Raw genomic sequence first — 25,112 nt, forward strand, 5'->3', positions numbered from 1 at the left:
TCAAGTTTACCTCACACATATTGTCCCAGAATCAAGTAAACTTATAGACTTGGTACCCAACCCAATTTGCTATAAAGATATGGACCTAGAACCTAGCTTACTGAAGACACATGGTAAGGCACATAAATTACACCCTCCTCGCCAATTTCCTGACTTCTCCAACTTGCCCACCACTTTGGGCATTTTGGAGTGCAGGCGGGGAATGGGGGGTGGAGACTATAGAAAAAACTAACCTGCCGGAGTTTGCGCCCATATCCACTTTCTTATGGGCTCAGTTTTTACAACTTTCACTTTGCTCTCCATTTTCAAAAATTAAATGAATGTGTAAGAAAAAAAAATGTTTCGCCATCTCCTGACGCTAATTACTTTTTCATACTTTGGTGTACGGAGCTGTGTGAGGTGTCATTTTTGGCTTAATGAGCTGACTTTCTACCATTTTTAAGGACTGTTCAACCTTTTGATCATTTTTTATAAAAATTTTTATGTAAAATGGTTTTTGGATATATGGGCATATTTTCCTATTTATGGGGTTCACCGCTGGGAATAACCTTTTTTATTGTTTGATAGTTTGGGCATTTTGAGACGCGGTGACACCTAACATGTTTGTAATTTTTACTGTTTATTTCGTGTTTTTTTTTTACTTTTTTTTTTACTATTTTTTTAAACCCTCTAGGGTACTTTAACCCTAGATGGTCTGATCATTCCTACCATATACTGCAATACTACTGTATTGCAATATATGGCATTTTTACACAGTATCCATTACAATGAGCCACTGGCTCATTGTAACCAAACTGCAGATGCCATGCAGCCTCGGGTTTAACAGAACCCAAGGCTGTCATGGACACCGATCGCCACTCCCTGATGATGTCCAGGAGAGTGACAATCAGGTGGCATCAGAAGAAAACAGAGAAGCACAGGCTGGTGACCAGACTGACACCAGGAAGCTTCCAGCATCTTCTACATATAAATAAGAGGCACAGTCCAAACATGCAGAAAAAGGATGACAAGCAGCTCAGAGCTGAAATTGACTGTGGCCAAGCTGAACAATGACAATTATGAGCTATGGAAGTTATTGGAGGTTATTATAACAGAGAGACCAGAGGTTAAAGAAAATCTACCACCAGGATCAAGGATTGTAAACCAAACATGCTGGTGTGTGTCCCCTCAGGTAGGATCCGCTCTTCTTTTCGCTTTGTATGGCCTTTTTTTTAAAGCATTAACAATTATGCAAATGAGCCTGAGTGGCTCCAAGCTCAATTAAAAGCTATGGAACCTAAGTGGAAGATGACCAGCTCATCTACATCAGACATGAGAGGACTTCACAAATCATGTGAAGAGCACTGAAAAAACTGCAATATAGTCTAAATAGTAAGTTATTTCTTCTCAAATAACTGTAAAAAAAAAGAGACACAATAAAGGGAAGGATATGCATATAAATGCAAAGCTGGATATAGTCACACAAGTGAGGGCAGTTGGTGAGGACAAGACAGCCATGTTGTGGCCATACTGCTGTGTAGCCAATCTAACTCCTACAGTGCACTAATCAATGTACAGGAGACAACAACTGAAACAAATTTGACATTAGAGTTTGTGAAAACTAGTTGAATGGCTCTTAAAACATCAGAGACAAGACATCACAAGAAGGAAACAAGAGCATGCTTCAGATGCAAGAAGCAGGGACACCTAAAGGAAGATTTTACCATATGAAAAGCAGAGCAGCAGAAACAATATCCATTGGGGGCTAAACGAAAGGTCAAATCCACAACCTCTGATCCATGTACAGATAAATAGAATAGCATCTTTAAAGTGACAAGCAGTCAGATATTACAAGGCTGGTGCATCGACTCCAGAGCAACAAGTCACATGACAAGTTGACAGAACTTGACTCAAGTAACAAGGATTCAATCTATCTTCCAGTTGAAAGCAGAATAAATGCAGATGCTTGATCACAAACAGTGATGTTTGCCGACATTGTGCCCACACCTAGTGGCTATGAGTTTATAGTGTCCTTTATAGATGACTATTCAAGCAGCTACTCCATGCCCCAGTAGTTCCAGAGAATAATTTGCATAAGTAAAAGATCATTTTTTCTCTGCTTCTACAAAACCTTTAGATTAGACAGGGGAGGCATGAGGATAAGTCTGATAATAGAAACCTACCATGATAACCTACCATAGTAAGGTAGATCCCTGATGGTAGGTTACTTTAAAGAGGTTCTCCGGTCAAAGCAAGTTAGGACCTATCTACAGGATAGGGCCTAACTTGCTGGTCACTGGGTCTCAGTGATGGGGCCCCTGTTGTACCTGAGATGATCAGTACAGCCAGTTATGCATGTGCCGGCTTTTCCATTCATCTCTATGACACTGACATGGATAGCCGAGCGTTGCACTATCTCCGTCAGCTCCATACAGATGAACAGATGCCGGTGCATGCAGGACTGGCTGCTCCAGTCATCTCGAGTACCAAAAGGGTATAACATACCTCTGTTCTTTTGATCCATGGCTGTCCCATCACCGAGACGCCCACCAATCACAAAGTTAGACCTTATCAACAACTAACTTGCGATTACTGTAGTACTCCTTTAATTCTGGAGGAACTATGTTGAACAGTAGATGGTGTTGTACTGTTTGTGCAGTTCCTTCAGTATACACTTTTGTGTTGATGTTTATGTTATTTCTAGTGTTCTCCATATTGATAATGATGATGGTGTTACTGAGAATGCTTGCTACTTGTTCTCCCACAATGTCTGTGTCCTGACATAGACAGAAACTCTACAACTACATAAACACCTTTCTATTGGAAAAATTATACAACAGCTTTCAAAATGTTGGCCATTCTTTGTATGTAGCCTTAAAAATAGGCCACTTCATGGGAGTATTAGAATTAACAATGCTGTGGAGTCACTGCTTCCTCCACCGAATGTCCGTTAAAATTAGCCTGCCATGTAGGATAAGGATCTCCTGTATGGTTTACAGCATGGCCACCCAGCTCATTATTGGTGCAATGAGGTGTCGCAATGAGACAGTGAAAATAGAAAGCTTTGGGGGCTATGAGCTAACCACAATTTTTGCAGCTAGCTCACGGCCCTATTTAAGGTGAGACCTTAGTAAAATAGAATAAAGGAAAACAAATGCAGAAGGTGGTAAAAAAAAATTGAAAAAAAACAGCCCGCTGGTTACTACTGCGGCTGCGCAAGGAACAGAGCTCTCGTGCTCGCAGGCTGCTGGCCGATGTCACCGGCTCTTTGCGACGAGTGTTCATGGGAGAGGCTGAATAATAAGTTGCAATGGGAGTGAATAAATACAGGATGACGGAGCCATGAGGCACTCAGGTGATACAAGCCTTAGTGCTTCAGGCTAATTTACATATTTTTAAAAAGTTATTTTTATACTTATTTTGGAGCCTAGAAGAATGGGAAAAAGAGTGCCGGCAACCCCCTAAGGTAATGACAATGATTATGTCGACAGTCTACTACCAGTAATCTGCGACTTTTACACCATTTTACATCACATAAAAAATGTAATAAAAGTAATCAAAATGTCACACAGTCCTCAAAATTATAGCAATGAAAACGTCGGCTCATTTCGCAAAAAATTTCACCACACACAGCACCATAAACCAAAGTATGAAAAAGTTATTGGCCTCAGATGATGGCAATTTTTTTTTCTTTTTTGTGCACATTTGTTTAATTTTTGAAAATATATTCAAACACAATACAACCTGTATAAATTTGGTATCACGATGATCGTACCGAACCAAAGAATAAAGTAGAGGTGTTATTTGGAGCGCAGAGTGAAAGTCTTACTACAAAGTCATTTATAGTGTTACTATAGTACTACTAATTTAATGGCAATGGGGGGACCCTATTACAATATTTAATGTCCACTGCAGCATCCAATATTTAATCCATAAAAGCTTTCAAATTTTTCTCAAAACATATAGCCCCCTCTAGTCTTCTAAAACTCACATTATTTTTATGATTTTTTTTTATTTTCCCTCACCAATTTTCCCTCCCTAGGTTCTGGGATGAATAGCAGTATTAGGTAGCAGCCATTTTGAAAGATTCATCCAAAGTGAATAAAAAAATATTTGGATTTAATTTGTTGAACAAATAATGCCAGAATAATAAAAAGTCTACAAACCAATCATTTGCTCATCTCTGGCCACTACTTTACCTTCATAGTCTGTCTTCACACTCTGGAAATGTAGGTAATAGTTACAGCAAGGCAATTGAGATTTATTCGAGCAGCATTCACCAATCCTTTCTGTATTTTATTGAGCCATAATACAGAAAGACAAACATCGAGCAACATGTTGTGATTATAGGCCTTTTAGTGGCAGTATCAGTTCCTCAAGTCATATGTGCAATGCTCAATACCTACTCCTAGTGTCATCCCCATAGCAGCATCTCAGTAACATAGTGAAACGTAAAGAGGTTTTGACGTCACAGCTCTGATGTTTCACTGTACTGTATTGTTATGATGATGATGGGGAAGGTATTTAACCTGTGTACATTCATTTCACCAAGTGTACAGTTTGAGGAAGCAATACACAAAAGCATGGACTATGCACTTTAGATTGAAGTATCCTCTTTCACGGAAAATAACATTTCGTTGTGGTCTAATGTACCATTGGAGGAATTTTTGTGAGAAAATAATTAATGGTTTTGCCAGATTTTAAAAAACGCAATCTATGCCATACACAATGATTTATGTATAAAACAAAATAAGATTCATGTAAGATGTCATTCGATAAACATTAACAATCTGAACAATCTTTGCAATCACAGGCCCACAAGGTGTGAAGTGGTGTAGTCGCAGCAAATATAATCACAATTTCTTGCAGTGTGCAAGAAATTGCAATAATTTCAACCCTTTTGCACCAGAAACTGGCATAGATGGGTTGATAAATCTTCCCCTATTATACCATGTTTTCTCTATTTCTATATACTATTACCCCCCTGTGCCCTAGTCTTATATACTATAACCAACTGTACCCCACTTGCATATACAATAACTACCAGTGCCCCCATTACTGTATATTATAACAGATTACAGTGTATCACCACTTTGTCCATGCTACACTGAGAAAGGTATCTTGTAGAAGGGCCATCCTCTGGTAGTTTGCATAGGAGAACAATTATTGTGACCTTGGAATACACTGCATAGGACATCCGTGGCTCAGTAGTATGTCTTTATAGGTCTTTACACAGATTAGATTTTATATATTTGGCTGGTCCAATTTATTTTCAGAATGGGTTTTTACACCAATTTTAATGTGTTCCATGTATTAACCTAAGTAATAATATGTTGAAATGCGGATGCATGTTGCAGCAGACACCAACTGTTAACCACCACTATCACTGCTGAGACTGATTGTGGGTGTTAAACCTTTACATGCCGGCGACATGTAACAGCTGGCATCACATGAGCTTTGCTGTGATCTTTCCTCCCTGTGACATCCTCTGGAGCAATGATCCATTGCCATAACATTTCTAAGCAATTGTTACAGTGTGCCAGTGGCACATTGTAACAGATCATGTAAAAAAAAAAACATATACTGCTACACTGTAGTCTATTCATAGACTGTAAGCTCTTTCAATCAGGACCCTCACTCCTATTGTTAAATATGACTTTTTGTACTCTGTAATGTAATAGTATATGTGTATATTTCCCCCATGATTTATAAAGCATTGCAGATTATTATTATCCTGTGGACAGCGCTTGATTGGAGCCAATTCCATCTTACAGCAGGACAATGCTCCAAATTATGCATGAACTATTTAGGGAAGAAGCAGGCAGCTGATATTCCATATGTAATGTAGTGGCTAGTCCAGTTAACAGATCTTAACCCCATTGAGCTGTTGTAGGAGCAACTTAACCGAATGGTACAGAAAAAGTGCCCATCAAGCCAATCCCACTTGTGGGAGGGGCTTCTGGAAGCATGGGGTGACGTTTCTCAGCTAGAAGGCCAAAGATCTGCAATGCTGGAATTGCAGCAAAGGAAGCATTCTTTGTTGAAAGCAAAGTTTGAAGGGGAAAATTATTTCAAATGAAAAAAGTCTAACCGTGTTTATATCTAGAATAGATTTTCTATTCATTTTGCATCTCATTTGAAAAATAAAAGTATGAGTGTTCATGGAAAAAAATAAATTGTCTGGCTGACCCCAAACTTTTTTGTTATTTTGCAACTCATAAAAATGATCATACAGTCCCACACATGGTATCAATGTAAGCATGAATTTCCTGCAAAATATGACACATAGCTATGTGATATGACATCACATAGCTCCATACGCTAAAGTATAAAAAAATTATTAGCGTCAGAATAAAGAAAAATTAAGAAATTTTTTTTCTTACAAAGGGTTTTTAATTTAATCCTTAATCCTAATAAAACCTATATAAATATGGTATGCCTGTAATCACACCAACCCAAAGCATAACGGGAAGCTGAAATGTGAGTTTTCAAGAAATTGGGGCAAAAGCGTTTTTTTTTCCAGCATCCTAGTACATGGCATGGAAAATATCGCCAATTGGAAGTAAAATTTGTTACACAGAAATCAAGTCCTTGTACATCCATATAAACAAAAATAAAAATGTTATGGATATTTAAAGACGCGGAGTAAAAAATGGAAACGCAAAAACTAAAAAGGGCATTGGAGGGAAGTGGTAAAATGTTAATAGTGAAAATTAATTCACAAATCAAAGACAAAAATAAGAATGTGAAACATATACTTTTTGTGCATTTTGTTACATGCAGTAGATTGATCCTTATCTTACAAAAAAATTACAATAATCCTGAAACAATCTAGCACTCTTGTCAGTTTTTAACCAAAATAAATAAATAATACATAAAGAAAACAATATCGTAATAAATAATAATACAAATATTGTGCATAAAACTCCTCATTGTAGACATGTAACTTTAATTTGTGAAGGGTTTCATTCCTCAAGGTCCACTGACAAACTGTCATCTTTCCAAAAGATGCTTGGAAGCCCTGAGCAGCACATTTACACAAATGTGTAAATGATGCCGCAAATGAAATTAATAACAATTACCTACAAAATGGATAAGTTGGCATTGAACATGCAGTACAGGGCAATCAGTGTTAGATGCCTACAGCTATTACAGGGTTTGCCAATGCCACAAGGGAAAAGAAGAAAAAAATAACACTTGGCTGAGGCGACCACATACTAATAATATGTTTCCACTTGCCTATGGTGACATCTACTGGAATAATGATGTATTTGAGCTTCAGTAATCTCAAGTTATATAGAAAAGCTATAAATCAGAGTTTTGCTCAGAGTATCAAAAATAATGTCCCATATGAAAGAAATGGACACAATATATATTCTATATATTTAGAATTATCCATCAATATGCAGGTACATGAGAAATGCACCATAGATAGGGACTACTGCTAGGATGTTCGGATAAAATTATCCACTGTAAATTCTGTGTTCCCCGGTGTTAAAATTTTGTTATAATGAAAACCTTGATTTTTCAGTCTTTTTTCTACACACCCAATCTGAAGCCCATTGGTATCGAAATCTATACATAAGAGAACATAGTATTCATTTTTATGGAAGAAAATAAACCAAATGCAGTACACACTATTATTTTTAAGTCCAAATTATTTTTTCTTTAGAATTGGCGATTAAGAATAATCACTCTTAGTCCTGCTGTTGGCTGGTGCCACACCACATTGGATGGTGCTTGGACATTTCCATACATATGTGGTTTGACATGACTTATTGTGGCATAGACTTCTATTGAAGGCCCAGTACACATTTAATATAGTTGTCCCTTCAAGATCTGGATGCATAATACCTTAAGTATGCCAAAGCAGCACATAGGTGTTAATGTTATTTCACAATGTATACATGAATCACTGGAGTCAGTAAGGAAAAATCATCACAAATGAACTATTATCAATGCCATAGCCCTAACTGTAGTTCAAAAGACACAGGCATAAATTGTGCATGGAACCATATATGTCTACATTCATTAAGTCATTTCACCACTGTGGTTTTATATATCTCAAATAAAAAGATCCCAAAAATATAAAAGGTGATAAATGCCCGGTATGGACCAAGCTTTAAGGGGTTTGCAGTGGGTTGGATACAACTAAACACAATCTTCCTCTTGCCCACTTAATTAGATCAAACACCTCCAGTGATCCTGGCATATAATAGTAAGTTGTGATTGCAGAAATTATAAGAAGCCTCATTTAATACAAGCAAAGATATTTTCTCCCAGTTACATAGTCATCACTTCAAGATTTATAGATATCAAAATATATCAATCATAAAATATGTCAATGAGATTTAAAATTGTCTCAAATAGAAAATACTGGCATATTAATTTTTGTAAAAAAACATTGACAGGACGACATTTTTTATCAATTGTATCTTGATTCTGTATGATGTGTTGATGTATAATGTGTTGTGTGTATAATGTGCAGCTTCTTTTACACATACATCTACTTACATTACTATACACTGCTGTAAAACTATGAAAGGTTTGTACAAAGTGTTGCAAAATCACATATTTTCCATTCTGATATTTATTATGTATTGTATTATGTATTATATTATACTACTTGATCATATCCATTTAGATATCAATATAACCAACAACGTCATGTATGGGGAAAATTTCATCATCTCATATTCTAAAAATCAAAAGTAAAAAAAAACAGAGGATTTTTTAAAAATAATTGAATTAAATTTAGAATTTAATTTAATTTTGTACTGTATTTTGATAATTTATTTTACCTAGTTATGCTTATCATAGAAATCTTTTGTAGTTTTATTCCATATACATCATAATGTATACAAAATTTGAAATATTGCTAAGTGTTAATAGCCTATAGTGGAAAATAATATGGTTACATATGTATTATATTAGGATAGTTTAAAGGGCTTACAGCATAAATATGTAACCTGTTATAAGGCATGGGGTAAAAAAAAATTAGATTAAACAAATAATAAACCCAAAAAATAGTTCAATTTAATGTGTCCTGTTTCTAGTTTGGCATCAGAATAACCCATGAAAATATAAAAGTTAAAAATGTGCGCAGCACCTAGTGTGACCAAAGCCCTCAGAATTAAATGATCAACACATGGATTAATCTGTTAAATAAAGCAGATGTGTCTGGCACCTTGCCACAAGTGTTGTTTGAGGCTACTGTCATTAGGAGGCAGCAAATGGCTCTCAAATGAAAATAAGAGAGCCATTTTTTTGGCAAAAATCTACCTGATCTACAAATTCTCTTCTTCATTTCAAAACATTCGTATATATATTTTTCTATGCACCAACTTCAAGAATCTATGGAAATGTATTCACATTCCGTTTCCTTTCATTTATCATTTCATGTGTTTTGCAAATGTATATGCTGAAAAAAATAAAAGGGACATATAAACCATGAGCAGTATAACAAATCATAAATCATCTAAATATATATGCTATATAAATGTATAATAAATAATATAATAAACATGTATCAATATATAATACACAAAAGGTAAATAAATAATGTACAATAATTATAATTGTATTCACTAAATATTGTACAACTCTGCTCAAAATAGTATTTTGTATATTTTGATAAGGTCTGTACAGTGTATATATTCTTTATCATGGTCATATTGTTATTATGAGTGCCCTAAATTACAGATTATATTGTGATGTTGGTTGAACACCGAGCTACCATTTTCCATTCTACAAAGACGTCTCATCTTTGCTGGCATTCATGTAGCCTGTAACCCGCAGTGTTCCCCATAAACACATGCCAGCGTATTTGTAACTACAGGCCCCGGATGACACACTGTTAACCCCTTCTGCCTCAATAATCTGCCTTCACATCTTCCTTAGTGTACTCTACTGTACGTTCTGTCAGCGCGCAGGTTAAATGCTGATTTGCAGCAGAACGCACATGTTTAGCCTAAATGAATGTGAGCTTCTCAAAGGCAAGAATCAAGCATGCTGAAAACTTACAGAGAATGGAATTGCAAGATGTCCACAATAATCCACCTTCATTCCAGTCGTGGCCGTCAATTGGTAGAAATGGCACAGGCAGAAAATCTCTGTCTCAATGTTTTCATCCCATGTTATTAGAGGCAGAACAATAAAAATGACTATGAGAAAATAAAAACTATTGCAGCCCTGTGACTGATGGCAAACTACAGGAAACTTTCAGCAGCAGAGGCACAAAATCCAAGAGAGACAAGGAAAAGTTCAGGTTGTCAGTGTGATATGTGAATTGTAGTATATCCACCGATTTTGGCAATTCTCTATATTCCGTCATTCATGCATCGAGCACATGAGGTAGTTCATCCCGAACACCCTGAGCAAGGCCTGGCTTTCAAATGTGTTTCTGTCTCTACACACAAGCTGCTTTCATCGCGTGTAGAGTCCCACCAAGGCCCAGCTTTAAAAGCTACCAATTCTTTTATCTTTAGCCTGGCTCACAAAAGAAGGGTATTTTGTAAATTACCAGCTCGTTCAGATCAACAAAAGGTACTTTCATAGAAAGCCCCATTTGATTTTTCTCAAATTTGATTACAAGGATGGAAAAAAAGGAGAGGAAGTCAAAAAGAAAAACCCCAGATGGCTTTTTCATTCATCACACTGAATGAGCTTTATCTGTGCCTTTTCAAACCGGAGCTGTGGAGAAGCATTTCTGTTGGCTTATAAAACTTGACAAAAATTATTGGTTTGCCATCTCTCATGTAACTGCCATTGGGAACTGGATGAAAAGACTTGGGATCGCCTGCTTGGATCAAAATAATGGAGATTAGGTATTTCATTATAAATTACAGTGGGATATAGAGGAGGCTGTCATATTAATAGCAACCTGCATGGCTGTCAATAGAAGCTATTCTGTTAGCGAGAGGGCCCAGAGGGAATGACTGTTCAACTGGTACATTGGGCCTCATCGATTTTCTATCACCTACAGTAGGCAAAAGAAAAGGTGAGATTATGAAGTGAAGGTTTTATACAGGAATGACCAATGACTTATGTTCCTGGGACCTGACGTGACGCATAAACAGCACAGCAAAAATAAAATATAAATCAAACTTATTGATTCTAAATGTTTATAAGAGTTATTATCCCACTATGCATTTTCCTCATCTCCAGTCTGGATTAAAAATAACAAATATGATTTAGCATGTGCAAGCAAACAAAACAGTATACTGTTGTACTTGATAAAAGAGCTGAAAAATTATACATAAAACAAAAAGTAAAAAAGATATACTGTTTATATAGCAAATGACAAAAATGTTATTTATTATACACTCACAACAGGAATATCTCTGGGCTTATTAATTCAATGCAACATGGACACATTTAGTGTCAGAAATTTTTCCTCTGTATCCTGACAGAAAAAAATTTAACTCCTTGTTTTCTTTGTAAATGACTTGTTTAAACACTAAGGAAAATCCATCAATAGTGAAAAAATAGATAAATAACGCAAATATGTAATTTTTTATTGGATGCTGTGGAAGATTTGGCCCGGTAGAGACCGTGGTAGCGGGGTGCTGTGATGCAGTTCAAGACAGTGACACCAGGATACAGTCCAAACAGGTCTTGCCTGCGTTTATTGCAGCAAAATAAACCAGCCTTTACATTCAGGTATTTGAATAAACAAACAAAAAACCTACCCGTCAGGGTACTAACTATACAAGTAGTCCACTACCTCACACTATACAGAGATCACGTGGCTGCTCCAGACACAGAGGTCAGGGCTGTGTCCTCTCAGCCTCCTTCCACAGAGAGACCACAAACTCAACTCTGCTGAGTCATTTTATGCAGCCTCATTAGTCTGCACCCATCACCTGTGTCCAAGGTGCTGGACAAACCCACCTCAGCACTAAGGCCTTGCATAGAAGCAAAACCTAGGGGAAACATACCGCCCATCCACAGTTAACCCCTTCAGTGTCTCACATACCCTCCCCCTCTGTTTGACCCTGTGGGGACGAACACTTTTGGCCATCAGACAGTGGGTACGGGATAGGGCATCGGCATTCCCATGCAGCTTTCCTGCTCGATGTTCCACCGTGAATTTAAAATTCTGGAGCATGAGGAACCACCTTGTGACCCTGGCGTTCCTCTCCTTGGCCTGACTCATCCAGGTTAGGGGAGAGTGATCAGTCACTAGTGTAAACTGCCGCCTTACCAAATAATACCTCAGGGATTCCAGAGCCCATTTGATCGCCAAGCACTCCCTCTCAACTATACTGTAGTTCTTTTCAGGAGGTGTGAGCTTGCGGCTCAGGAATGTTACAGGATGTTCCTCACCCCCCACTACTTGGGACAGGACAGCCCCCAAGCCCACGTCAGAAGCGTCAGTCTGTACAATAAAGGTCTTGGTGAAGTTAGGGGTGATCAGTACCGGTCCCTCACACAAAACCGTCTTAAGTCGCTGAAACGCCCCCTCAGCCTCTTCACTCCACTTTACCATCACCGCCCTGCTACCCTTAGTCAGGTCAGTCAGGGGTGCCGCTATTGTCGCAAAATCGGGGATAAATCGGCGATAATAGCCCACTATGAACAGAAAAGCCCTCACTTGCTTCTTGCTCAAAGGTCGTGGCCACTGCTGGATCGCCTCTACTTTATTTACTTGGGGTTTGATGACCCCTCGTCCAATACGGTACCCCAGGTAACGGGCCTCTTCCAGACCCAGTGCACACTTTTGGGGGTTCGCTGTCAGCCCTGCTGCCCTCAGGGAGTCTACCACTGCTTGTACTTTGGCTAGATGACTCTCCCAGTCGTTACTATAGACTATGATGTCATCCAAGTAGGCCGAGGCATAACTCCGGTGAGGTTTTAGCACGAGATCCATTAACCTCTGGAATGTGGCGGGAGCCCCATGTAGCCCAAAGGGGAGTACCACGTACTGAAAAAGCCCATCAGGGGTAACAAAAGCGGTCTTCTCTTTAGCCCTGTCAGTCAGGGGTACCTGCCAATACCCTTTCGTCAGGTCAAGGGTGGAGAAGAACCTAGCCTGTCCAAGTCGTTCTATCAACTCGTCAACCCTGGGCATGGGATAGGAGTCAAATTTGGACACCTCGTTCAACTTCCTAAAATCATTGCAGAACCGTAGGGAACCATCAGGTTTGGGAATCAACACAATAGGACTCGACCAGTCACTTTTAGATTCCTCGATAACCCCCAGGTCTAACATCTGCCTGACTTCTTCGGATATGGCAAGCCGGCGCGCTTCAGGGACCCGGTAGGGTCTTTGGTGTACCCGGATGTGGGGTTCGGTTATGATGTCATGCTTGATGACTGAAGTACGTCCCGGTAACTTAGAGAACACATCCACATTTCGGAGCACAAACTCCTTCGCTTCCTGAATCTGGGCCCTGGAGAGGGACTCCGAGATCCGTACTTCAGGCACCTTGGCATCGGGTACACCTACCTCCGGTGTCCCCTTCTTGGAGACAGACGCCTTCTCTACTCCCATGGCCACCAGGGACTCTCTTTCCCTCCATGGCTTTAGGAGGTTCACGTGGTATATCTGTTCGGGTTTCCTCCTCCCCGGCTGAGATACCCTGTAGGTTACCTTCCCCACTCTCTCCATGACCTCATATGGTCCTTGCCATTTGGCCAGGAACTTGCTCTCCACGGTGGGCACCAGAACTAGCACTCTGTCGCCTGGGTTAAAGGTCCTGAGTCTGGCTGACCTATTGTAGACCCTAGACTGGGCCTCTTGTGCCCTTGTCATGTGCTCCTTTACAAGGGGCATCACCGCCGCTATGCGGTCCTGCATAAGGGAGACGTGTTCTATCACACTACGGTGGGGAGTCCTCTCCTGTTCCCAGGTCTCCTTGGATACATCCAAAAGCCCACGTGGGGAACGGCCATATAACAGCTCAAATGGTGAGAAACCCGTGGAGGACTGGGGAACTTCACGTATGGCAAACATCAAATAGGGCAACAAACAATCCCAGTCCTTCCCATCTTTGCTGACCACCCTCTTTAGCATCCCCTTCAAGGTCTTATTAAACCTCTCGACCAGGCCATCTGTCTGAGGATGATACACAGAGGTGCGGAGCTGTTTTACCTGTAGTAACTTGCACATCTCCTTCATTACCCTAGACATGAATGGGGTACCCTGGTCAGTCAAGATTTCCTTGGGGAGGCCTGTGCGGGAGAACACCTGGAACAGTTCCCTAGCAATATTTTTGGAGGAGGTGTTCCTTAATGGAATCGCCTCGGGATACCGCGTAGCGTAGTCCAGGATAACTAGGATGTATTGGTGCCCCCTGGAGGATTTGACTATGGGGCCAACCAGATCCATTGCAATCCGTTCAAAGGGCACTTCTATGATTGGTAGGGGGACCAAAGGACTCCTGAAGTGGGAGACTGGGGCAGTAAGTTGGCACTCAGGGCAGGAGCTACAATACCGGTTTACCTCCTCCCACACCCCGGGCCAGAAAAATCGCTGCAGGATCCTCTCTCGGGTCTTCTCAGCACCTAAGTGCCCTCCCAGCACATGTTTGTGTGCCAACTCTAGCACCAGCCTACGGTGAGATTGGGGTACTACCAGTTGCTCAACCTCCTCACCCCGTATCTGGTCGACCCTGTACAACAGTTCCCCAATAATCACCATTCGGGGGTATATTTTATCAGCCCCTGGTATTTGGAGTACCCCATTTATCACCTTAACATTCTCCCGTGCCTTAACCAAGGTAGGGTCCTGTAGCTGTGCAGCCCCAAAATTTAAACGGGAAATCTCAAGGTCCAGCATGTCGGCCACCTCCTCGTGGCCCTCGACCTCACCAGCTAGGACCTCTAGGGGAGAGAATTCATCACATGGGGTCACCCCTACTGCTGGTGTGGGTACATCGGCCTCAAAGGGTTCAGGGGCCAAGGCCGGACATACCTGATGTCCATTATCTGCAACAGCACCTGAGGTGGGTCTTCGTCTCCAGAGGTCCCAAAACACCGGTAAGTCTCTGCCGATAATAGCCTCATGAAAAAGGGTCCCCACCACCCCCACTTCATGGGTAACAGTACCACAAGGGGTGTGTAGGTTGATGACAGCAGTGGGATATTCGCGAGTGTCCCCATGTATACACAACACTCCCACTCTCCGCCCACTGTATAGTCCCGGATCAACCAAAGTTCCCCGCACCAGGGTGACCAGACTCCCCGAGTCTAGCAAGGCTTCCACTGTGTGATCACCGATTGTGACCATGCATACTTGGGGTTCTGCATCCGTGACTGACTCAGCCGCCAGAACTGGCCGGGCAAACAGCGACACTCGCCGGGTCTGGTTGCAGTCCATTGGCTCCACTGACAGTGGACAGTTGGCAGCAATATGGCCCATTTCATGGCACCGCCAGCACTGGATACGGCCATGACCTCTGTCACGAGCCTCACTGGGTTTCTGGGTATCCATGCCCCCCAATGAACCCCCTCCCAACCTGACATGTCTCCCCTTTTCCACAGTAGCAGTCTTACCAGCTGGTTTGGTGACCCTGTCACTGGCACTGCTTCGTGTCGGAGAGGTAAGTAGAAGGTCCTCCGTAGCCCGATACCTCTCTACTAGGGACACAAGCTCCTCAGCTTTTGTGGGAACGGCCTGTCCAACCCACCGCTGGAGCCGAGAGGGCAGAGAACGGGTGAATTTGTCGAGGACCACTCTCTCTACCATCTGTGCGGGGGTGCAGTCCTCTGGTTGTAGCCACTTCCGGACAAGATGGATCAGGTCATGCATTTGGGAGCGTGGGGGTAATTTTTCTGAGTAAGCCCACTGGTGGACCCGGCTGGAGCGAACTTGAATGGTGACCCCAAGACGAGCCAGAATCTCCGCCTTTAGCTGGGGGTACTTACGGGCCTCCGTTTCACTCAGGTCGTAGTAAGCCTTCTGCGACTCGCCGGTCAGGAACGGTGCCAGGACATCTGCCCACTGCTCAGCCGGTAACTCCTCTCGCTCAGCTACTCGCTCGAACACTGTGAGATACGCCTCCACGTCGTCGGTTGTCGCCATTTTTTGTAACGCCTTTTGTACTGCAGCCCGTGCGGAACGCTGGACAACCGGGTACCCTTGTAGACCAGTATGGGACCCCTCAGTAGTCGTCGCTTGCGCTGCTGCCATAATGCCAGAAAACTTCTCCATCATCAGCTGGAACATGGCTCGGGACTCTTCCTGCTGCTGGCGGGACCTCTCCTCCTGCAGCTGGAACATGGCTTGCTGCTGGCGGGACCTCTCCTCCTGCTGCTGGAGCATGGCTTGCTGCAGCTGCCGATTAGCCAGGGACTCTTCCTGCTGCTGCTGCCGATTAGCTCTGGCCTCCTCTTGCAGGTATTTAATAAAGTCCTCCATCTTGGCTTTATCCTGCACTTTCACCCAGGCCATGCAATGTTGCAGGATGTAGCAAGCCCTTCAGGTGTATGTCTTTTTGATCTGCCCGCAATCCGAAGCACCATATGTGGAAGATTTGGCCCGGTAGAGACCGTGGTAGCGGGATGCTGTGATGCAGTTCAAGACAGTGACACCAGGATACAGTCCAAACAGGTCTTGCCTGCGTTTATTGCAGCAAAATAAACCAGCCTTTACATTCAGGTATTTGAATAAACAAACAAAAAACCTACCCGTCAGGGTACTAACTATACAAGTAGTCCACTACCTCACACTATACAGAGATCACGTGGCTGCTCCAGACACAGAGGTCAGGGCTGTGTCCTCTCAGCCTCCTTCCACAGAGAGACCACAAACTCAACTCTGCTGAGTCATTTTATGCAGCCTCATTAGTCTGCACCCATCACCTGTGTCCAAGGTGCTGGACAAACCCACCTCAGCACTAAGGCCTTGCATAGAAGCAAAACCTAGGGGAAACATACCGCCCATCCACAGTTAACCCCTTCAGTGTCTCACAATGCTGAAAACTTTTTCAATTCTTTAAGACTCTTCATAGCATTAGTCTGGTAACTAAATTACACTGTAAGTGGATATAGAGCCTTAACTTGTGCTGAACTGTATGTGAACTACTTATGTAATATAGTATAACACCCTCAGAGTAAGGACCAGGGTAGCAGAAATAGTAGCTGCTGTGGGGCCCATCCACCAAAGAGGGCCAACATCAGCTTGCTCAAACATCGTTAGAAGTTACCAATAAAGATTGCATGCGCATTTTTTTTTAGCTTGACAAAAAAACTAACAGAACTATATGTATCACATAATGAAGTACATTGGGGCACATTTACTTATCAGGCCACTGGAGTTCACTTAAAGTTAATTGTCCGTCTATAATGCAGTGTGCGGCGATTCACTAAGATTGTGTGCCTGAAATCATAAATGTGTCACTTCCCCGCACAGGTCCGACAGAGTTCACCATCTTTTTCGTGCTGCATCTTTAACATAGGGCTTGCGAAACAATTTAAAAGTTAAGTACGGAGTGCGGTCCAAATCAGTCGGACCACACGCCCCCTAATTTGTGTTGCATGGAAGCCAGCTCAGCTGTGCCGCGAAAGGGTCATGTGCGCCACAATCCCAGCGCACACACTTCTTGAATATATGTGCAAGCCGTTTTCGCCCCGGAAAAGGTGCACAATCCGACAAAAGTGTGTAGCGCGACCCTTAGTAAATGAGCCCCATTATCTCTATGGTGTGGCTGAATAGGCAACCCCAGTACTGTGCCATTTTTGTAGTTGTTATCTTTATACTTTAATATCACTGTGTGGACTATTCCTGTACTTAAATAGCTGTTTTCTGTGACATCACTGTATGTATTTTCTCAGTACTGTGACATCACTGTGTTTATTTTCTCATCACTGTGAATTATCCCTATACTGTGACATCATTGTGGGAATTATACCTACACTATCTGAATTTTCTGTGTGCTGTGACGTCACTGTGTGAATTATGCCTGTGCTGTAACATCACTATGTCAATTATCCTTGTGCTATGACATCACTACATGAATTAACTGTATACATTACTATGTTAATTATGCCTGTACTGTGACATCACTGTGTAAATTACTGTATTGCTGTACTGTGACAGTGTGAACTATTCATACACTGTAAACAAGACCTATGCTGTGACATTATTGTGTGCTTTATTCATCTACTACTGCATCATAGTGTTCATTATTCCTCTGCTATGACAGCACTGTTTGCCATCCTTGTACTGTGGTTCAAAAGGAGAGATTTATCAGAAATGTCTGAGAGCAAAACAGTTCTAGTTGCCCATTGCAACCAATCCGAGCTCAGCTTTCATTTTCCTAAAGCTGTTTATGATATTAAAGCTGAGCTCTGATTGGTTTCCATGAGCAACTAGAACAGTTTTACGTCACGCACTTCTGTCTTTTCATGCACAGTAACATCACTGTCTTTATTAGTAATCAATGCAGCAACATCAGTGCATTAATCACTGAATTGTGGTGTCACTCATCTGAGTCTTATGTCTTATTGAAAATATTTAGTCGGAGTCTCACTCAATGTTTTGCTAATGGGCTCTTTGGTTACTGGTTCTGCCCCTAATAACATAATGAATGCATTGCTATTATATGCAGGAATATTGATGAATTAGTTTAAAACCGTTTATTTTGAAGTTGGTACCAAGCAGATCATATCAGGTCCATGATATTTGAAAAAAAAAAACAGAGGTTATTATGCCAAGACCTGCAATTGCACATAGTGCGATGCTCAGTGATATCCAGGTTATGGGTAGAACGGAAGTATGAAGAGAGGACTATTTTGAATTCTTGGAAGGCCAACTCAGTCTGGGGTGTAGAATTGGCATTCCTCTTCTTCTTTGTTATTGCAGAGATGAGTAGCATAAAAGGAAAAAATTAGAAATGAATTGCATGTACAAACAGTTGAATCCCATATGCTGGATAGAGTCCTTGAGGAGGAGGCTAGTCCAGCATCTCTGGGCCTATTTGTAGACCTTGCTCAGAGATAATGTAGCCAAATTTTCTCTCCAGGTTCTACTTAATATAATCAGACATAGCCTTAGTCTCTGAAAGACACAAAGAAAATACTTGACCCTGAGATTGAGAGGATCTAGAAGGACGTAGATCAATAGTTCCATGACCGATGGGGTTGGTAATGTCATCTTCCTTCATAATATAGGCATTAAAGAAACTGGAGTATTTGAGAGGCAATTGAGAGTAATGTCTGATAAACTGGGGTCAGATGGTGGATGAACCATTGACAGATAGTTGGAATAGAATGCTGCAGTTTACGGTTAAAGGTGGTTTGGTATCCCCAATTGCCCTAAATATTTTTTGTCGCAATAAAAAATATAACCCTTATTCTTACCTCGGTTTGCCATTGCACAGTCATTTCATCATGATATTATTATACCCTTGCTAGATTGGGCATGCATCATACCTAGATCACTGAAGCAGCATGCAGGGACCAGGATCAACAGAATTAGTTTGTTGAGTCTTATCAAACTCATCTCTAGGTAAGTATAAACATTTCTATTTTTATAGCAGCCACTGACCGCTCTCATATAGCACAATTTGAGACACTAAGTCACAGGTCTAAGGACCTGTAGTTGGTTTAGTGTCCCAAATCACCCTGACATGTTCCCCTTAAATGTGGTCATAGCATTACTTTTTACATTACTTTTACCTTTTTTTTTACATTGTCATTTTTCCAATACAGGAAATCTGGCCTTTTTGGTTAACATACATTTCATTCACATTCTAGTTGTCAGGATTCAGGATAAGTGGATCCTCCACAGGTGCAATTAGCCCACGGTGGCAGCCAAGGTCGAGTTACCTTACCAGGAGACAGTCTCGTGGTCAGGTTCAGGCAAAGGGTCGGGGCAGGCGGCAGAGATGCAAGGTCCAGTCCAATCCAGGATTAGCAACGTGAGGTCCAGGCAGATGGGAACGGGAACACAGAAACGGACAGGAACAAATGGGAGCACGGGAACAGGAACACAGGAACATGGGAACTCAGGAGCAGGAACACACAGGAATTCGGGAATACTCAGGAATATCGCAGGGGAGCTTTCTCAATGGCATAGGCTCAAAGATCCGGCAGGGTGTACAGGAAGAGGCAGTCTTATATGAGTTTTCAGAAAATGGCCAGCGCCAATTAACGGAAGAAAAGTCGGAAGAAAAGTCTAATTTCACTTGAAGTTGGTTGCAAAGAAAACGCCAGATTTTAGAGACGAACTGAACCCCATGGTTAGAGACGATGTGCTGGGGAAGTCCATGCAGTTGGAAGATGTGACAGCAGAACTGGCTGTTAAGACGTGGAGCAGTAGGCAAATCTGGCAGAGGAACAAAATGGGACATTTTTGAAAAATGGTCAGCTACCACCCAGATGACGATATGGCCTGATGAAGGCCGCAGGTCCGTGATGAAGTCCGTGGTCACATGACTCCACGGACAGCTGGGTATCGGCAATGGCAGAGAAAACCAACATGCTTGATTGCGTGATGGCCTATACAGGAAGCACAGGAACCCACAAAGTCCCAAACATCCTTGGCCCAATCTAGCCACCAGTAGAATCGGGAAATGAGGGCAACAGAGTTCTGCACCCGAGGGTGCCCAGCCACACGTCAGCAATGTCCCCAAGTTAGAATCTTCCTCTGTAGAGCAGGTCATATGTAGGCCTTGTCAGGAGGTAGTTTTGAAGATCCACAGGCGTGGTCAGTACCAGTTGTTTAGGAGGGATGACGTGCCAAGGAGCCAGTTCTTCCCCAATCACATCAAAGGTACCATAGACGGTGTCAGCCTTGATGTTCTTCTCAGCCAGACGAAAATTAATGAGGAAATTGAATCTGGAGAAGAAGAGTGAACAGCGATCTTGATGTGGATTGAGTCGCTGAACAGTCTGGAGATAGAGGAGATTTTTGTGGTCCGTGTAAATGCAGACTGGAAACCTCCAGGAGGTAATGCCACTCTTCTAAGTCGAGCTTGATCGCCAACAGTTTTTGATCTCCTATGGAATAATTCCTCTATGCCGAGGAGAAAGTCTTAGAGAAAAATCCACAGGTGAGGAGGGCTCTGCCTTTGAGACCCTTGTGTGTGAGCACTGCACTGGCCCCTACTGAGGAGGCAACCACTTCCAGAGGGAAAGGCTTCTTAATATCTGGACGTCCCTTGAGCTGAAGCAAATGCAGACTTTAAGTTTGTGAAGGCCTCCTCAGCTGCCGAAGGCCAGAGTCAGTGGTTGGCACCCTTATTGGTGAGTGCCACAATAAAAGACACCAGAGAGGAGAAGTGCAGGATTAACTGCTGGTAATAATTTGCGAAGCCCAGAAACCGCTGTATTGCGCATAGTCCTACAGGATGGGGCCACTGAAGAACTGCAGACAGCTTGGCAGGATCCATCAGGAGGCCTCTGTTGGAGATGATATAGCCGAGAAATGGAAGACTCCGCTGGTGGAATTCGAACTTCTCAAGTTTGGCATAAAGGCGATTGGCCCTTGAACAACTGAGGACTTGCCGTACGTGGACTTCGTGGGACTCAAGGTCCGGAGAGAATACCAGAATATCGTCCAGATAGACCACAACACAGACATAAAGCAAATCTCTAAAGATGACGTTAACGAATTCCTGAAAGATGGCTGGTGCGTTACAGATTCCAAACAGCATCACCGGATACTCGAAGTGTCCATCACAGGTATTAAAAGCGGTCTTCCACTCAACTCCCTGGTGGATACAAATTTACAAGGTTGTAGGCCCCTCAAAGATCCAATTTGGAGAAGATCTTGGCTCTATGAATAGTGATTCTTATTTGTGACCTTTTTAAGACCGGGGTATTCAATGCATGGACGGAGTGACCCGACCTTTTTGGTCACAAAGAAAAAGCCTGCACCAGCCGGAGAAGAGGAGATATGTATGAACCCCCTCTGCAGGTTCTCTTTGATGTAGTCCAACATCGCTGCGGTTTCTGGTACTGACAGTGGATGCACACGGCCCCAAGGAGGGGACGTACCCAGCAGCAGATCCACAGGACAGTCGTAGGGGCGGTGAGGCGGCAAAGTCTCAGCCTGCTTCTTCGAGAAGACATCAAATAAGTCCTGATAGCAAGCTGGAAGACCCTCCAGGGGCTTGGAAGCAATTTAAGAAACCAAGACTGGCACTGGATGAGGAATCTCCAATGCTGAGAAGCACCGGAATAGTCAGGCATGGAGAAGAAATTCTCCTGGAAGAAGAGTCTGGCTCTGTCCACCTCCATAGGCTCTTCTGCAAATGGTATGGCCGGAGGCTGGAGTGGCCTTAGGAAAGCAGGAGCCAGGCGAGGTAGACGTCGTGAACAGACTTGGAGTTTGCCTGAGGCGTAACTCTTCGGCACGTTGAAGGAGGCCCATGCAGGTTCTTTGAACACGGACCAGAATTCTGCCAGAAATTCAGTGTGAGTAGCTGTGACCGGTTCATTTCTGTCCCAAAGACAGAAATGAACCGGTCAGACCAGGGCTTTCCCAGAGAGAAGACTGATGATAAATGCCACCTTGGATCGCTCTGCAACAAATTGAGATGGCAGGGAGCACTGGGTAATAAAGCCCCTGCACAGCTTGGGGACCCCATCATATTTGTCGGGTATAAACAGGCGTAGCCTATGTTCAGCGGCAGGAAGACTAGCTGGAGACACCGCAGGAGCAGTCTCAGGAACCTGATGCTGATGCTGAGTAGCTAGCAACTGTTGCAGCATGGCGGTGACTTGCCCCAGCTGTTTGCGTTGCACCGCAATCTGCTGAGATTACTGGACCACGATGGTGGCAAGATCTGGCCAAACCGGAAGCGGAACCTGGATGGAAGCGGGATGGTCTTGCTGTGGCAGGGTACCACTAGGTTGTTCCACAGGTGTGACTAGCCTGCGCTGGCAGCCGAGGTTGAGGTACCTTAGAAGGAGATAGTCTCGTGGTCAGGTTCAGGCACAGGGTCAATGCAGGCAGCAGAGTTTTAAGGTTAAGTCCAATTCAGGGTTAGCAATGGAAGGTTGAGGCACATGGGAAAAGGAACACAGAAACGGACTGGAACACACGGGAGCACGGGAACAGGAACGCAGGAACACAGGAATGCGGGAACATGGGAACACAGGAATACAGGAACACGGGAACTCAGGGGCAGGAACACACAGGGACATAGGAATACTCAGGAATGTTGCAGGGGAGCTTTTTCAATGGCATAGGCTCAGGAAGAGGCAGGCTGATATGAGTTTTCAAAAAATGGCCAGCGGCAATTATCAGCATGCTGGCCCTTTAAATCCAGAGAAGTCAGCGGGTGCAGTCGGGAATGCGTGTGTACAGCAGATGACGAGGAGACAGAAGCCGGGAAGGGTAAGGTGCACGGGCGACACGCTGGGGGGGGCAGAGGGACACTTGTGAGCCCATGGGTCGCGGGACCACCTGTGAAACTAGTAACTGAGAACAATCTGTCATTTGGGAGAGTTCAAGAGTGTCTTATGATCTGGAGGTAAACTTACTATACTATTAACTGCTAATTTGGTAATATGTAGTATTATAGTTTCTATCATTCAACACTTTAAAAAGTAATGGCTGCAGATTGTTTTCCTGACAATTGGTGCTTTTTTATTGTTTGGTGCCCTTCCAGCCAACAGTCAACAAGCAAATCTCAAACAATAGTCAGCCATCATTTATACGTCCATTCTACCATGATGACCCTCAAATGATAGTGGAATCATTCAACTTGCTAATCACTAACTGCACTAAGGTTTGTCATATTTACACAACAAACAACATTCTGCCCCCACCAGCAAATTCACTATAATATACGCACTGTCCCCCTGAATTATATAAAGCAACTCATCAAACCAGTTGCTTCAAACAGGCTGCATTCACACGACCGTATGAAAATGTCCATATGCTATCTGTACCGTACCTTTTTTTATTGGGTCACATACATTCATTTCAATGGACAATGGGGGTCATTTACTAAGGGCCCGATTCGCGTTTTCCCGACGTGTTACCCGAATATTTCCGATTTGCGCCGATTGTACCTGAATTGCCCCGGGATTGTGGCGCACGCGATCGGATTGTGGTGCATCGGCGCCGGCATGCGCGCGACGTAAATCGGGGGGTGTGACCGAACGAAAACCCGACGTATTCGGAAAAACCCGCCGCATTTAAAAACCGAAAAAGTGTCGCATGGGGACCGCTTACCTTCACCTGGTCCGAGGTGGTGCATTCCGGCGTGATGAGATGACTTTCAGCGCAGCAGGGCCACCTGATGGACGGCGGAAGAACTACCTTCTTAAATCCCGGCCGAATCCTGTGCAGAGAAGGCGCCGCTGGATCGCGAATGGGCCGGGTAAGTAAATCTGCCCCAATATGTCCAACCATTTATATTGCCCTAGAAGTCTATTGGGACATATAAATTATGGGTTACATATGTGCTGCATACTGATAAAAAACATCATGTACAGTATATATGGGCTCATAAAGCACGGAACTACGGGACTGAAGAAATCACACGTTCATGTGAATGCAGCCTTAGACAGCCATAAATTATGAATGATGCCACAGGAATGTTATACAGTACTACTCTAATTAAATTATATACAGCACACACAATTAAATGTAAGCAAATACCACAGAAAAAATAGAAATTAAATTGAATAATAAGAAAAAAATTTTTCAAAAAATGTAATATATAACATCAGGCAATTAGGATGGAGGGTGGCAGGTGGTTTGAAGGAGCAGTAAGGGAAGAAAAGTGAGAAGAGGAGAAACAGGGGGAGGAAAAGAAAAAAAATGGGAGCTCCAAGCACAGTGGGCTTGTCTAAAGAGAACTGTAATTAACCTGTCCAGCAATAGCGCAACCACAACCAGACTTGGCACAAGCTTTCAGACTAGGCAATAGGTAGTGAATAGAGATGAGCGAACATGCTCGTCCGAGCTTGATGCTCGGTCGAGCATTAGGGTACTCGAAACTGCTCGTTGCTCGGACGAATACTTCGCCCGCTCGAGAAAATGGCAGCTCCCGCCGTTTTGCTTTTTGGCGGCCAGAAACAGAGCCAATCACAAGCCAGGAGACTCTGCACTCCACCCAGCATGACGTGGTACCCTTACACGTCGATAGCAGTGGTTGGCTGGCCAGATCAGGTGACCCTGGGATAGACTAGCCGCTGCCCGCGCTGCTCGGATCATTCTGTGTCTGGAT

At 42.9% G+C, this 25,112-nt stretch overlaps 1 protein-coding gene across 5 annotated transcripts in view; it reads right to left on the minus strand.

The window, feature by feature from the left end:
- SOX2 (SRY-box transcription factor 2) overlaps positions 1-25,112 on the minus strand; it is a 508,319-nt gene that overhangs the window by 350,826 nt on the left and 132,381 nt on the right. The window contains exon 1 of one of the 5 annotated variants that reach the window (XR_011854274.1): positions 10,003-10,446. The exons of 1 other annotated variant lie outside the window; for it this stretch is intronic. The gene's annotated coding sequence lies outside the window, so the exon portion shown is untranslated. Of the gene's footprint in view, positions 1-9,261; positions 9,380-10,002; positions 10,447-25,112 lie in introns of those variants that run through there. 3 more of the 5 variants (XR_011854275.1, XR_011854272.1, XR_011854276.1) reach the window with 3 other exon arrangements.

Source organism: Engystomops pustulosus, chromosome 3 (assembly GCF_040894005.1).
Source record: "Engystomops pustulosus chromosome 3, aEngPut4.maternal, whole genome shotgun sequence".
Lineage (NCBI taxonomy): Eukaryota > Metazoa > Chordata > Amphibia > Anura > Leptodactylidae > Engystomops > Engystomops pustulosus.